Here is a 14,172-nt window from a genome sequence, read left to right as displayed (position 1 = left end):
CTTAACTATCTATCTATCTATCTATATCTATCTATCTATCTATCTATCTATCTATCTATATCTATCTATCTATCCATCCATCCATCCATCCATCCATCTATCTATCTATCTATCTATCCATCCATCTATCTATCTATCTATCTATCTATCTATCTATCTATCTATCTATCTATCTATCTATCTATCTATCTATCTAACTGTCTATCTGCCTATCTGTATATCTAGGAATCTATATATCCATTTATCTATCTCCTTGATGACTAAATATCAAATCAACGTATCTATAAAGTAATGATTAAGAACGCATGAGACACGTGTCATTAGTAACATGAGACAGTTATATTCAGCAACAAAGGATTGAATTTTGTAAAAGTATGTCAAAGAAATGTCTGGTAAAATCCTTTATCTAAGACCTATCTTAAACCAAAGTACCTGTCTGTGTAACTTCTTACACTAAAGTTAATGAAGTAGCTATCCTTATGATTCGTCAGACAATAAAGTTTCGCCATAACAGCTATAGACTCATCTGTGATCTGGAAATGCATATGCGAGCATTCGTTCTCACAAAAATAATGTTTGTAAATAGATTATAAATGCGTATATAAACGTAGAAGATAGAGAGAAAGGAAAACAGAAAAAGAGAGACAGAGAGAGAAAGAAAGATAGATAGAGAATGAGAAAAATGATGGGAGTGTGCATGAGTTAGAGAGTGTGTCGGCGAGGAATTATTGAAATTATAAGAGAATGAGAGAGAGAGAGAGAGGAAGAGAGGGAGGAAACGAAAGGAAAAGTGTGATTCAGTATGATCGCGTGAGAGATTATTTAAATGTATGAAAAGGAAACAGATTGTGTAGGATAGAAAGTTCGTGCTGTGTGTACGAGACAGGATGTTTTAAGTCTCAACCGTTTTTACAGGGAAGATGGTCAATGTTGATTACACTTTATCTTATTTTCAGGCCGCCTGAGATTTGCGAATCAAGTTTACTCAATATGGATGCTTGATCTGATTGTTTGCATTAAAATGAACTCTGCTAAATTAATCCAGGCGTCAGTTAGTTGTGTTAAATCAGGCACCGAATTTCGTTTACCTAAATGAAGAATTAAATTAAAGCCGTAAAAAATGCAGAGTATTAATAATTCCGCAAATATAACAACTCAGGGTTGGCCTCGTACATTATGATATCGCCTTCAAGAGGATGGAAAGTAAAGATGACATTCGTTGAGTTTGAACTCAGAAGCCAGTAATCCGTGACAGAAACCATTTGCTCCTTTTAGTTCACTATGAGTATGTGCGTGTGAGTTTGTGTATATGTATGTGTAAATATGCAAAAAAAAAAAAACCATAAGAAAGTGAGAGAGTAGTGGTTGTAGTAGTAATAGTAGTAATACCAGAGATTGTGTGAGAGCGCTAGGCCTAGTAGTGTGTGTGTGTGTCGCGCTTACGATCTCGTGATCTTGGTTTCAATACCTGGACCGGGTGCTACGTTTTGTTCTTGAGCAAAACACTTCATCTCACGTTGCTACACAATCACTTTGACACTTGCTGTGTGATAGACCTATATTTTTCAGGCAACGGCGATTTGATGGAGACAGCGAGCTAATGTATCTAACACACATTTGATTGCTACAAACAAATCATTCGTGCAGGTTGGTCAACAACAGATTTCAATATCATATTTTTCTGGGACTAGATGTTGCAATGGTGATAGTACTAATTATAATAGTTTTAGTAGCATCGACAGCAGCCTCATCCCATAAGTAGATATATGGGGGCTAATTCAATTTTGCCACCTTTTTTTTTTTGTTTTTGAAATTTGTATTTTCGGATTCCTACGTTTTAGATTTTGGAGATTACGAATATACATAAAAATAATAATAAATAAATAAAATAATAATTACAATCACCGCCAACCTCTTCCCCCCACCCAATTTATACTTTCGATTTTATTTACTTTAAAGAGATCATAGCGAATTGATGAACATATGCAAATCGAAATCATTAGAGTGAAAAGAATTTGCGTTTTACTTGTATTTGCCTTAAATAATCATAAATAATAATTTAACGTAAATTAAATATACACCATTTTATGATAAACAAACATTAATGTTTGATAATTAATGTTATAAATTTTAATATAGGGCTCAAATTTCACCCCCTCTCCAAATTTTAAATTTTGAACTTTTTAATCCATTTCTTTATTTATCTCACTATCTATTTATCCCGGTCCAGTTATTCATAAAATACATTTTTTTTTCTTTTGTATATTCGTAATCTCCGTTATCTAAAACGTAAGATTCCGAAAAATTATTTTCAAAAAAAGCATTTTGCGAGGAGAGGTGCGAAACTGCATTAGCCCTTATATATATATATATAGTAGGGCATATGATCTTCATTTTAAAAGTGTTGGTGTCAGTTTGGATCAATATATGGCAAAATACATTAATAAGGCACTCAAAATGCAATATTATAATTGATTTTTGAAGCAGATATAATATAATTTGGCGGTATTATTTCTACATTTAATTATTTACTTTTAGGTAATATTTCAATGTTTAGTTTTTTATTTTCTTTATTGTCTGTGTGTCTATTACTTTGATATCCTGACAATAAATGAGACAAAATCAGACAAGGATAAACAATATGTGCAGTGAAAGTAGGTCTAATTCTGTTGCATGAATTACTTGTCGATAATACGTATAAAAAATCCTGGTGAACGTACATACTAAATCGAAGTAAACACATATATAATAATGGTGTAGATGGTCATATCTCCAGATAAGCTATTATAGTAATTGCTTTCAAGATATAGACAAATACGCAGTCAGACACACAAAATCATATATATAGATATCAATTCAAGCGTACATGTATTAATGTACGTATGTGCGGTATATAAGCATCAGGATTTATTAACACATACATTATATATGATATATATATATATAATATGTATATATATATATATATATATATATATATATATATATATATATATATATATATATACATATATATATATACATATATATATATATATATATACATGCATATATATATGTTTATATATATATATAAATAGATAAGCTATTATAGTAATATATAATATATATATATATATATATATATATATATATATATAACTAGATAGATTAGTAGATTGATAGCTAATTGATAGATATATAAATAGATAGGTAGATAGAGAGAGAGATAGATTAGTAGATATAGACAACTATGTAAATATCAATAACTGTAAACAGATATATGCATATGTATTGGGTTCAGTATTTTAGTAAATCATACTACTTCTGTGTCACATTATATGATATGTATTCACTGACTGTATTAATTTGATTGGCTGTTCAGGCTGACTGTCATTAAATGAACTGTACAATAAATATCTCAACCAAACAATATCATTCTCTCGGAAGCGCAGAGCAAAATCCCTCTACCTCTCCGTCATTGATTTAATTCTATTATTCCATATAATAGTCAGGTGTAACTTCGCAAATTAAACTCTTTGGTACATAATTTAGTACTAATATTTGTAATGCATGGGGTATTGATACGCTAACTAGAAATATAAATATTTCTAGTTATAGAGAAAAGAACATAAGTTAATACTATTTTATTCTCTTTACCTCTGTTACGTGTTTCAGTCATTTGACTGCGGCCGTGCTGGAGCACCACTTTTAGTCGAGCAAATCGACCCCAGGACTTATTCTTTGTAAGCCTAGTACTTATTCTATCGGTGTCTTTTGCCGAACCGCTAAGTTACGGGTACATAAACACACCAGCATCGGTTGTCAAGCGATGTTGGGGGGGGGACCAGCAAAGACACACAAACATACACACAAACACACACACACACACACACACACACACACATATATATATATACATATATACAACGTGCTTCTTTTAGATTCCATCTTCCAAATCCACTCACAAGGCTTTGGTCGGGCCGACGCTATAGTAGAAGACACTTGCTCAAGGCGCCACGCAGTAGGATTGAATTATATCATCTTGGACCGTTGTCGCATGTGAGTGTGTGGTGTGATCTTTTGCTGCAGTACAATGGTATAATGAATACTAACAATAATTTGTGATATGTGCACGATGCCAATGAACTTGAGCGAGAACATGAAATATATGCCACGACTTGCGTTCGCTCACAATAAAATCATGGTAGACACGTCACACCTCTTACATAATGCGCTTTCATTTCAGTAAGTCAACGCTTTCAGTACCTTTCCGCTTAGTTCACACAATACTCTCTCTAAATCAGTGTTTCTTAGCCTTTATTTTTCTTTTGTAGCATTCTTTTTTAAGTAGTTGTTATGCTTAGTGCCCACCTAAGTGGCGAGTAAGGTATCACGAAGAATCTAGCTTAAGACGGATGATAATTTATAAAGTTTGATTAAAAAGAACGGTTCTAGAACCTTTTAAAAGTGAAATGATAAAAATATTCAATACAGACAAAAGATGTAAATTTACTTTATAACTGGCAATTTAAAGACTTCTTTTTCCAGGTGAGATATAACGAAATTTTCTATAGCAGGTCGAGATAAAAGTGTGTTGCTAGAAATAGTAGTTCACTTCTTATCTCTCATTTTATTTTAATAACCATTACCCGTTTTATCATGTATAATATGATTACTACTACAGGTATTTTGTTATTTATGTTATATCATCACCCCTCACCGCCTCTTAAACTCTAACGCATAGCGTCCCCTCGGCGGCTGTACAGCACACGCTGAGAACCTGAGAGTCTCTGATTTTCATAATCATTCATTAGTAATATTGCACTAATGCGAAAGATGCTAAATAGATTCAACCATGTATAAAACAGACCTATACATTACACACTCAACATTATTCCTATCGTATAAAAGAATATTACTCCTAATCATACATAATTAATACATGATGCAATGATACACTGGCAACAAATGAGTTCACATTCCAAACCATTGCCGCAGAGAAATATAATAATCCATGCAATATTCAGAGCACGTACTTTAGACGAGTACAACTAGACAACGAAATGCAAAGTATAAGAGACAAAATCTGCCGCAACAAAAAATTAGAATTCACATGGTTCGTTTGCTTCTGAACAACCAATTAACGAAACTAAAGAATCACCGTTAAAAACAGTCAAAAAATAAATCAGTGTATTACAGCAGATGTATCATACAAACAAATCTCGAAACTCAACAGTCCTGAAAGTAAATATTACGGTCATCCACACACGCACGCACGCACACACACAGAGCAGACATGGGAATAAACCCGTGTAGACCAATAATTAATAAAAAAAAAATGTTAATTGTGACAAATTTATTTAGCCAATATTTCACAAACAAAACCAAAACGTTTCGTAATAAAAATTGATAAAAAAAAAATCAGCCACACCATAACTCAAAAGTCTCACTAACATGGTTAAGACATCTACACACGCGCAGTAGTAGAAGCTCATATCGAAGAAGAAGATGATATATGAAATAATTTACGTTAATGAATTTGTGCGCCATCTTTCGTTTTGCCTTGCAGAACTGTCAGCTGGTGTTCGTTAATTTCCGTAAAAAATTTTTTTTTTATTTACTTTTGTTTTAAAGTGAAGGAGAATAGAAAGTGAAAGATGTATGTACGGGTATATGAAATGACCGTGTATGTGAGAAAAAGATAGAGAGAGAGAGAAAGAGAGAGAGAGAGAGAGAGAGAGAGGAAGAGAGAAAGAGAGAGAAAAAGTGAGTGAGTAAAGGGGTGTGTTATCATGTATACGTATATGCATGAATACATATGCCTACATCTTTTTTGTATGTACGCGTGCGTGTGTGCGTGAGAGAAACAGAGAAAAAGAGAGTGAGTGAGTGAATGTGTGTGTTATCATGTATGTTTAAGTGGCGCTCACTCTCTCTCTCATCAATCTATCTCTCAACCTCTCTCTGTCTCTCACGCATACACACACACACAAGTCAATTTCATATATACCTTGATACATCTTTCACCTTCTCCTCTCACTTTAAAACAAAAGTAAATATGTGTGTCTGTACGTTTGTGTGCCTGTGTTTGTCCACCCTCCCACTATCGCGTGACAACCGATGCTGGTGTGTTTACCTTCGCGTTATCTAGCTGTTCGGCAAAAGAGATCGATAGAACAAGTATTAGACTTACAAAGAATAAGTTCTGGGGTCCATACGTTCGACTAAATGTATTGCTCCAGTAAGGCCACAGTCAAATGACTGAAACAGGTAAAAGATTAAAGAGATAAAAGAGAATCGATACGAAATAATTTTCACAACATTCCGTTTCATTAATCCACTATTAATATTTGACAGTTGTTTTCTGACCACTCCACAGACACGTGTACCCTTAACGTAGTTCTCGGGGAGATTCAACGTGACACAGAGTGTGACAAGGCTGGCCCTTTCAAATTCAGGTACAACAGATACAAGAAGAAAGAATGAGAGCAATCTGTGGTGTAAGAGTACCGCAGGGTTCGCCACCACCCCTTACCTGTGTCTCGTGGAGCTCTAGGTGTTTTCGCGTACTAAACACTCACAACGCGCTGTCTGGGAATCGAAACCACGATCCTGCGATCGCGAGTCCGCTGCCCTAAACAATGGGCCTTTGCGTCTCCACATGTGTGTGTATATGTGTATTGTAAATGTGGAATAATTCATTCTAACACCTCTTGCAAACAAAAGGATGTCGTCACATATCTAAAACAGAACACTGTGAAATCTAGCATTAAAACATATGTTAATAATAATAATATAATTTACTCCGAAACAAAACGAAATTATATTTGACATTATTAAAATTTTTCGGAAATTCTGACACTCATTTTTTCCTTGGTTTTTCTAAAGGATTATTAATTAAAATTTACCATAGCTTATAGGAAAACTAATGTATATTTCTTTCAAATAGAATCGGAACTGAAAAACAAAAATTGTGCCATTTCTATAGTAAATGTAGGAATTTTCATCAATATTTTAAGCTTTAATTCAAGAGTTAAATGTGGTGTGAAAACTTTTCAATACCGCATTTATTATTAATGAAATAATACAGGTATACATAAAATTATGAACTCACACATATATCAACACATTCGTAGACGCTATCGCGTCATATATAAGTTTGTATGTGTGTGTTTGTGTACGCATGCATCTGTTCGTGTGTAAGTGTATACCATCAAATAAATATTCATACACATCTTACATACTTACATACATATGTACACACACATACACACACACACACACATATATATATATTATATTTTCTATTATATATTATATATGTGTATATGTAAGTATGTATGCATGTATGTATGTTTATATGCTGATACACTCGCACACAGATAGATGCATTCGTACGCACACACGCACAAATTATATATATATATATATAAATATAATAGTCCATCCATCCATACATCCATCAACCCATCCATCCATCCATCCATATATATATCTCTCTCTCTACCTACCTACCTACCTACCTACCTACCTACGTACCTACCTACCTACCTACCTACCTACCTACCTATCTACCTACCTACCTACCTACCTACCTACCTATCTATCTAACTATCTATCTATTTATTAATCCGTCTCTCTCCACACATTTACATACGCACACACACAGAAACACATACACTCACACGCATAGAAACGCATGCTCGCACACATATACTTACAGAGACAAAAATCTCACACACTCACGCATATATACACACATTCATACTTATCATTTATTTTTCTCTTTACTATAGACTTTTAATATGAAATTGTTCACAACATACATGGCTAGTTTAGGCTAATTCATTACGTAATCATTATGTTAAAGGAAAACACAGCGATCGTCTGTGCCCACCCACGCATAAACGGAAGGTTTCAAAATTAAATGCGTTATGTCATAATGAAGATTAGCATGGTAACAGACTTGTAACAACTTACAAATGAACCCACTTATGTTATGCTGTTGTATCCTCAATTATTTGTATAGCTTGGCAAGTAGATAAACATTCAAATGAGAGACAACTTTAACATGAAGAAGATACTCGTACTGTGATGAAGTGGTTTTAAATTCGCTTGTTATATGCACAAGATTCTATGATAACTGTAGCATATATCTCACCCAATTCAATATTAAGTTATCTGCAATTAAAAGCTATTTGGCCAGTAAATATTCACGTGTTAAAATATCCTTCAGATATAAACTAACATCACAAAATGCCAAAATATGTAAAAGTAACTGAAATTCAAATGCGAGGAACGTAGAATTGCACACTTTTTATTGCATCTTCTTTTAATCGCTTCGATCATTAGACTGCGGCCATGCTGAGGCAACATATTCAAGTGTACAACCTAACAAATTGAAACACGTACATATACTTTGTTACTCTTTTACTCTTGTACTTGTTTCAGTCATTTGACTGTGGCCATACTGGAGCACCGCCTTTAATCGAGCAAATCGACCCCAGGACTTATTCTTTGTAAGCCTAGTACTTATTCTATCGGTCTCTTTGCTGAACTGCCAAGCTGCAGAGACGTAAACACATCAGCATCAGTTGTCAAGTGATGTTGGGGAACAAACACAGAGAAACATATACACACATACATACATACATACATACATACATACATACATATATATATATATATATTATATATATATATATATATATATAATATATATACATATATAATATATATATATATTATATATATATATTATATATATATATACATATATACTACGGGCTTCTTCAGAGTTATGTACCAAGTTCACTTACAATGTTTTGGTCGCCCCAGGGCTGTTATAGCCAGGTTACCGCGCTTTAAGTCTGAATATGAAAGAACGTAGGTGCAAAGCGATCTTTTTAACTGCACGCCCTTGGCATTGATAATGTTTTTACAGAAATATACTGTAAATCTCTGATAACATATATTGCCCATTGTTAGTTACATATCACTGTCTTCACGATAGTTAGAATATTAAAATATTTCAGTCAACGTAAAAACAAATGTTTCAAAATGTTGTGAGTATCGTAAAGCCAAGAAAAAAACGCAAATAATAAAGTTATATTACTACAACTGAAATAGAAAATGTTTGGTAGAACGGGTGTTGATAAACTTGGCAAAGCGTAAGATTAATTATATCACTGGTTAAATATTATTGTTTTATTTTCTGTGTTGGGTTATAATCACTATACTGCTTGCGAGCAAGTCTGTAATTAGTCTAATAAAAGTAATTAGTCTAATAAAAAAAATCATATGCTCTGTTTTGTGTTCCAAACTTATTGTCATTCCTATACATATACGAATAGACACACAAATACGTATACACACACACATACACACAAACACACACACACACACACCACACACAAACGCACACACACACACACACACACACACACACACACACACACACACACATATATATATATATATAAATATATATTTTATTAAATTAGAGACAAAACCACTATTAGGCAAATCATACAATGAAAAACTCAAGCCAATACATAAGAGTATTTAATTTATATTATTCAAATATATAACAAAATTATTAAAAAAATATAATTAAACAATTAAATAATGTTATATATATATACATATATACACCTTGGATAAACTTAGATATGTTTCTTCCAAAGATTGGTCCTGGCCATGTCTAACTTAATAGCACCACATCATAGGACTTGCTAAATCCTTTGTAAGTCAAGTTTTGTGGTACCATGGCCCATTCAAGTAGGGGGGTCTTCTTGAGTGAACTGCATCCAGGTATAAGTAGCTTATCCGGTATCCCTTGAAGAAATGTGTCCAGATCCCGTTTCAGGACAATGTTAAGTAGGGCAGAGCATGCTGAAGAAAAGAAATTGTGTTGCTCTATATTCATGTGTTGTGATTCTGAATTGTAGAAGGGGCGTATGGCCCATGGTCTTAGCCTTGGTTGAGTACTGAAACTAATGTTGAGGTCATATTAGCAAAGCAGGTGTTATATTCGCCACATTGTGCAAATGATGTAACGTTCACACTGGCACTGGAGAAAATAATGTTACAGTGTTTTAAGGCGGTCCTGATAATCGTGATCAGTGAAGCCCTTAATTCTTTTAGCGATGATTCAATTTTCTAAATACTTTGTTTTGTGTGAGAAGACCACAGAGGGCAGCAGTATTCGAGGACTGGCCGTATAATGGAGGAGAAAACAGGAGAAAAGTGTCATGAGGACATCTTTTTGTCTAGAGCGGAAGGTTCTTAGGATCCAGGAGCTCATCTTACGAGCTATATCGACTTTATTGTTGATGGGAACACTTCGGATGAGATCGTTGTCAACAATTACTCTTAGGTCACTGATATTATTAAACGCTGTGTATTGTTACCCTGAAGGAACAGAATATCTATTCGTACATAATATCATATATATAAACGGAGGCGCAATGGCCCAGTGGTTAGGGCAGCGGACACGCGGTCGTAGGATCGCGGTTTTGATTCCCAGACCGGGCGTTGTGAGTGTTTATTGAGCGAAAACACCTAAAGCTCCACGAGGCTCCGGCAGGGGATGGTGGTGATCCCTGCTGTACTCTTTCACCACAACTTTCTCTCACTCTTACTTCCTGTTTCTGTTGTACCTGTATTTCAAAGGGCCGGCCTTGTCACTCTCTGTGTCACGCTGAATATCCCCGAGAACTACGTTAAGGGTACACGTGTCTGTGGAGTGCTCAGCCACTTGCACGTTAATTTCACGAGCAGGCTGTTCCGTTGATTCGGATCAACCGGAACCCTCGTCGGCGTAACCGACAAAGTGTTTCCACACACATATATATATATATAAACCGCTCGAAGTAGTGCTGTAATGCATTTTGATCTCTGTGACTGGTGAAGGGGTGACAAGAAACTCGAAATCGCGGTAACAAACATTTACTGTTGGAATCTTTCCTCTCGTTACTGACTATAAAACCGACACTGAGAACAAGTCTTGAAATAACGATTACAATTAAAAATGAATTAATTTTTTTTTATGTTCCAAATTGTGTTACACAATTTTGCACTCAAAGTAATTGCCCATCCTCAATATCTTTTATCTTTATTTTGTCTCTAACTATTTCCTATAAGAGTCTAATAATGACTGTTCGCTACGCATGACAATGATGTTGATCGTAATGAGATTAATAATTGTAATGATGGTTATGATGTTGCCGATGATGATGATGTCGATTATATTTATGATGTTGACGTTGTCGATGGTTATCATGATGGTGATGGCGTTGGTGTAGTGTTTGTGGTGAGGGTGTAATCAAATGATGATGAGTATGATTCAGATGATGCTATAATGATGTGGCAACGATGATTATAAGGATGTAATACGCAAGATGTCGGTACAATCTTTAAAATGATGTGGAGGACATGATGGCTTTGACGGTGTAGCGATGATGCTGATGTTGAATACATTAAGAGAAAAGGTGAAGAGGTGTGTGAAGTAATATAGAGATAATGCACACTCTGTGCATCTATCTATCTATCTATCTATCTCTATATCTATATCTATATCTATATATATATATATATATATATATATATATAGCCGTGGCTTTGTGGAAAGATGTTTGATCTCGAAACTCGTGATTCCGAGTTCAGTCCCACTGTGTGACAACTTAGACAAGGCTCTTCTACTCTAGCTTCGGGCCGACCACAAACCCTTGTGAGTGGATTTGACAGATGAAAACTGAAAGAAGCCCGTCGTATATATATATATATTATATATATATATATATAATATTAATTCGAGACAAAACCACTATTTTGCAAAACAAACAAGGAAAGACTTAATCAATACATAAAAATTTTTAATATAAAGAGTGTGCGTGTATGTGGGTGTGCGCGTGTGTGTGCGCGTGCTTATGTGTGTGCGTCTGTGTATGTGTGTGTGTGCATGTTTGTGTCTATATTTCTTAGCGAGTCTACACCGGCGTAACTTAGCAGTCGGGCCAAAGAAGTCGACGCAACGAGTGCCCAGCTACAAGAATAGAGAAGTTCTGGGACAGATTAATTGGGTTAAAAATCCTTAATAGGCGGTGCTGTAGCATGGCCGCATTGTAATGACTGAAACCAGTAAAAACTAAAAGATATAAAACATTATTTTCATTGTTTGAGATATAATTAGATTTACTTACGTGATTTACCGGTTAATGCGTATGTAAGAAAATATTAAAGATATAGCAAAGAAGGAAAAAAAAAACAAATAACTTAAGAGATATTCGGGATATTAAATTTCATTGTTTCTATCTAAATTTCGAGCTCGTTGTTGAAATCCAACAAGCAATTAGCAAAGCAATAAATGAATCATATAAGTTGGATAGATTTTAGAAAACAAATGAAAAATAAATGGCAAAATTACAAAAAATTATATACAGTCACAAAAAACTACAATAAAATCGGAAACTGCTAGACCAAAGAAATAATGATGTGTGATTAATGAAATAAAAGTAAGATGAATAAATGTGTGTAATAAAATCAACCAAAGATAGGCAACAATTAGATTTTGTTTTGTTTTCTTGTTGCTATATATTTTGTTGTTTTTTCTCTAGAGATTATGTTTTGTGGTTGATTTTTGCTAAGAAACACGTCTTATAACAGATGTTTATGTTAAAGGTTGGTTCAGCTGAAGATGGAAGGGTATCGGGTATCAGTAATTTCAGTTTAAAATATCATTTTAGAATTATTTTGTGAGGTAGGTCGGGTGGATGACGACGTTGTTGTTGTTGTTTTGCAAATAAACAGTTTAAGAAGCGAGAAAAAGAGAAAAAAAAAAAAGAAATATATTATTCTGTTATATAGTCTTAGACGATTGTAACCTGATAATCGAGATTTTCCAAAAAAAAAGAAACAAAAAACAAAAAAAAATGGAAACAGAAATTTAGTAATATCCACATATTTATACAAGCATTCAAACACATGTATACGTAAATATGTATGTATGAATGTATGTATGTATGTATTATGTATGTATGTATGTATGTATGTACGTATGTATGTATGTATGAATGAATGTGTGTATGTATGTATTTATGCATGTATGTGTTGCGTACGTGTGTATGTGTGCGTGTGTGTGTGTGTGTGTGACTGAGAGAGAGCGAGAGAGACGATCGTAATTCAACAGAGTTATTGCCAGCTTTAAAACACGTCGATTGAGAAATTTAAGTATGGAGGGAAATTTAAGTATGGATACATGTATGTGCATACACGTGGACAATCAGACGTACAAACATACACATATAAATGTACAGAATAATGGATGTGTATTTTATGTATGTGTATATATGAATAGAAGCATCTATTAAATCTATACGTATGTGAGTATGTACCTATTCGGTACTGTTATAGTGTATCGCTCGCTGAGAGATTTAAAACAAGTTTTTCTCTATACGAGATCAGCGATGGTCTGTCGCTTACAGAATATATCGTATTTGCGAATAGAGAAAGATTTCATCAGCAGTCAGTGATTGTCTCACGCTGAGAAAGGGTGATGACCCAGAAATCATGGTCTTGCATGGCAAGTCACCTGATCGTATGCTTGAACGAAAACAATTGTAGCTTGGAAGGTGTTTATAAACCATTTAAGAAACATACAATACTTTAAATTGCCAAAATATTATCGTCGCTTTGAGACCGCGACCTGTTCACTGACAAAATGCCGTGATGCACGTTGAAGCGAATCTAACGGTTATTGGGTGTTTCTTAAATGGCTTATAAACACCTTCCACGCTGCAATTGTTTTCGTTCAAGCACATGATCACAGATCAGGTCACTTGATGATTAGCCTCCATGATTAGCCCCTTGTGAGCAATAAAGAAATAAGAAACTTTAGCACACCGGGAGAAATGCTTAGTGGTATTTCGTCTGTCTTTACGTTCTGAGTTTAAATTCCGCAGAGGTCGACTTTGCCTTTCATAATTTCTGGGTGGATAAATTAAGTACCAGTTGCGTACTAAGGTCGATCTAATCGACTAGCCCTGCCCAACAAAATGTCGGTCCTTGTTCCCAGAGTACAAAATTATATCGTGTTCAACCGTGTTAAGATTATTATACAAATCTTTAGAAACAACGTGAACAAGTCGAATAATAGTTTCCAAATATTATATATTTCCTTACTACTCATCG

At 34.3% G+C, this 14,172-nt stretch overlaps 1 long non-coding RNA gene across 2 annotated transcripts; it reads right to left on the bottom strand.

The window, feature by feature from the left end:
* Positions 1-3,501: 3,501 nt before the first annotated feature.
* LOC118765513 lies at positions 3,502-13,823 on the bottom strand. 2 transcript variants are annotated; one of them, XR_005001375.1, is made up of 3 exons: positions 13,717-13,823; positions 8,935-8,941; positions 3,502-3,514 (listed from the first exon to the last, which is right to left on the bottom strand). It is a non-coding gene; the product is annotated as an uncharacterized LOC118765513 (long non-coding RNA). The 2 variants fall into 2 exon arrangements; XR_005001376.1 differs by lacking the exons at positions 3,502-3,514; positions 8,935-8,941 and adding exons at positions 6,765-6,785; positions 11,395-11,397.
* Positions 13,824-14,172: the final 349 nt, after the last annotated feature.

Source organism: Octopus sinensis, linkage group LG12 (assembly GCF_006345805.1).
Source record: "Octopus sinensis linkage group LG12, ASM634580v1, whole genome shotgun sequence".
In the NCBI taxonomy this organism is placed as follows: domain Eukaryota; kingdom Metazoa; phylum Mollusca; class Cephalopoda; order Octopoda; family Octopodidae; genus Octopus; species Octopus sinensis.
The sequence above is the reverse complement of the archived record's forward strand: the minus strand, read 5'-3'. Positions and strand labels throughout refer to the sequence as shown.